Source organism: Sus scrofa, chromosome 8, assembly GCF_054392235.1.
Source record: "Sus scrofa isolate SSC_HxYL_T2T_F1_AM1 chromosome 8, Sscrofa_HxYL_maternal_Yorkshire_Landrace_v2.0, whole genome shotgun sequence".
NCBI classification, from domain to species: domain Eukaryota; kingdom Metazoa; phylum Chordata; class Mammalia; order Artiodactyla; family Suidae; genus Sus; species Sus scrofa.
The window spans coordinates 37,856,107-37,859,125 of record NC_139390.1 but is presented as its reverse complement, the minus strand read 5'-3'; the positions used below and the strand labels follow the sequence as shown (position 1 = coordinate 37,859,125).

Sequence of the window (3,019 nt, the reverse complement as noted above, 5' to 3'; positions counted from 1 at the left end):
GCAGGATCCAGGGCTGGTGCGCGCTGACCCCGGCCCCTCGGCAGCCTCAGCCAATGGGGACGACGGGGTGGGGCCTCCGCGCGAGCCACGCCCCCGAGGTCCCAGAGTTGGGTGCGGACTCTCCCATCGCTCTCGGCTGCTGAGGCCTTCGGGCTGGTGTGTGGCTGGCGGAAGCGTTTGCTGTCCGTAGGGCGGGACCCCTGCGGGAACCAAGCAGTGCGAAAACACAGACACACCTCACAGGGTTAAGGCGTCTCTCAGAGCATGGAGGCCGCCGAACCAACTCCCGGGGAATTTAGGGGCGTAAATTCTGTGCTGGAGCCCCCTTCTGGCTTCCCTGGGGTCGAAACCCCTGCCGCTGGATTCTGAGGGCCCTGCTTTAGATGTATGGGGCATTGTAGGGAAGTTGTGCCCACTGGGATTCTGCTCTGATTACCATGTGAAACTTTATTCTGGGGGCTTTAGAATAGACGTTAGCGTTTTGTACTACTATCAGCTTTTTTTTTTTTTTTTTTTCCCACTGTAACTTTTCTTGGGATTCTTTGTCTTCAAACTCCGCCTCCCCTTACACCGCTTTCCGGAGTCACGGTTATTTGCAAAAAACCCTAAACCAAAGGCAGTGCTCAGAAACGACTCATTCCCACAATAGTAGGTATCATTTATGATATTCTTGTTTTACTGTGCATATCTATGTATTTACACTCTATGTATTAACTCATTATATCTACAGCATAGTCTATTAACCCTGATTTACAGATAAGGGATTAGAGAAAAAAAAAAAAAGAGTGAGAATAAGTAATTTAACCAGCTATTCAATGGAAGGCTTGGTAGCGGGTCCTTGTGGGACACGATATGGGTATATTTCCTATTTCCTGCTAAAACCTTCAGCACATGCATGGGGTGCCCTCTGTGCTCTGGGGTCACTGAAGGAAGAACCCTTGTGTGCTTCCCTTTGCCTCTGCTCTAGGTAATCATGAGCAGCGCTATTAACTTTATTACCTAGGAGTTTCATAGCAGAAGCCTCAATCTTGTTTTTCTTGTTCTTAGGCCGAGTGATGTGTTAAGACAAGGCACACACTTTCACAAGTGATGGGCTCGCTGGAGAAGGAATAGCATGGGGAGAGGAAATGATGAAAGTTGGAAGGGAAGGAGAGTTATGCCAAATTTGGATAACAAGCCTAAAGATTTCATTTCTCTTTAAATGTTTTGCTTGGACATCAGCCTTGAAAATTTCACCTTTCTCAAAGATTGGTGATGGTAAACAGTGATCCAAAGTATTATTTATTTAACTGACACGTATATTGCACATAAGTGGGCAAACATTCTAAGCACTTTATAAATATTTATTTTTAAAAATCATCATAATAGGTATATTATGAATCCTCATTTTATCGATGAGGAAAGGGAGGCTCATAGAGATTCAGTAACTTGCCTATACACATAGCTAGTAAGTAGTGGAGCTGGTGGAGTTCCCCTCGTGATTCAGTGGGAAGGAATCCAACTAGGAACCATGAGGTTGCAGGTTCGATCCCTGGCCTCGCTCAGTGGGTTAAGGATCCAGCATTGCTGTGAGCTGTGGTGTAGGTTGCAGATGAGGCTCGGATCTGACATTGCTGTGGCTGTGGTGTAGGCCAGCAACTGCAGCTCTAATTGGACCCTTAGCCTGGGTACCTCCATATGCCGTGCATCAGGCCCTAAAAAGCAAAAAAAAAAAAAAAAAAAAAAAAAAAAAAAAAGTAGTGGAGCTGGGATGCTAACTATGGAACTCTAGCTTCAGAGTCTGTGTTCTTAATCTATTTGTTAATGGGATTTAAAGTAAAAAAAAAAAACCCTTGGAGATCTCATTGTGGCTCAGTCCAACTAGTATCCATGAGGGCTCAGATTTGAGCCCTGGCCTAGCTTAGTGGGTTAAGGATCCAGCGTTGCTGAATTGTGGCATAGGTCACAGATGTAGCTTGGATCTGGTGTTGCTGTGGCTGTGGTGTAGCAGCTGCAGCCATATGCTGCCGGTTCAACCCTAAAAAGGCACCCCCCCCCCAAAAAAAACCTACTTTAAATAAACTTTGAGATGATTTTTTTTTAAAGTAAAAATTGAATTCTAGTTTCTATTAAGGTCTATCTTAGATAGGAAGCACTTTGGTATAATTCTTGTTTTTTTTAATTCTGAAAATAGAATATCATACAGAAAAAACATTTAAGCCGAAGATCACTGTTTTCCCAGTTTAAATGTTGCCTTGAAAAACCTTATATTTTCTTTCACTGCCTATTTCTAGATGACTTTGGATATTATGCAGTTAGAGCACCATAAACTGTCATGAGTGACGGTTAATTTGGGGGATTTCTATTCCCAACAAAAAGCACGGTGTTTATTTAGCCAGAAGAAGACCATTCAAAAACCTCAAACTAGCCTTTTCTATGACTCCGGGAAAATTCCTTTTGGACTCAATTTTGGATGTGATAATAAATGAAATCTTCTAAAATGTCAGCTCCTGTCTTACTGTTCATTTTTACCAGGTCACCTGCAGTCAGCAGTGCTGATCAAAATAATGAACAATCACTAGACCATAAAGCCTCGAAGGATAAAACTCCAGGCTTTTTGACCAGCATAGGATCTGAGAGGGTATATACTATGTAAAGCTTTAACCCCTCGGTTGCTATGTTCTGGAGAGGTTCCTGGGGCAGAAAGTGGACTGACTAAGGCAGAAGGGATGGTAGTTGTGGAGAAGCCTGGAGACATTTGCAGAAATGCTACAGTTCTGCCTAGAACTGTGCCAAACCTACTGTGGGGAATTTACGTATTTTTTTCTCAGTCACTCTAGCTAGGAGGCTTTCAATTTTATTAATCTTTCCAAGAACCAAATCTTACCTTTATTGATTTTCTTTACCCATTTCATTGACTTCTGCTGCTTGTTTGATGATTTCCTTCCTTCTAAATTGATTTGCTTTATTTGCTCATCTTCTAGTTTCTAAGGCAGAAACTTAGATCATTGATTTTAAACCTTTATTCCTTCTATTACAA

At 42.8% G+C, this 3,019-nt stretch overlaps 1 protein-coding gene across 8 annotated transcripts in view; it reads left to right on the top strand.

The window, feature by feature from the left end:
- Nucleotides 1–3,019, top strand: part of CNGA1 (cyclic nucleotide gated channel subunit alpha 1) — a 73,089-nt gene that overhangs the window by 32,320 nt on the left and 37,750 nt on the right. The window contains exon 1 of one of the 8 annotated variants that reach the window (XM_084972015.1): nt 240–648. The exons of 6 other annotated variants lie outside the window; for them this stretch is intronic. The gene's annotated coding sequence lies outside the window, so the exon portion shown is untranslated. Of the gene's footprint in view, nt 1–239; nt 653–3,019 lie in introns of those variants that run through there. One more of the 8 variants, XM_084972016.1, reaches the window with a different exon arrangement.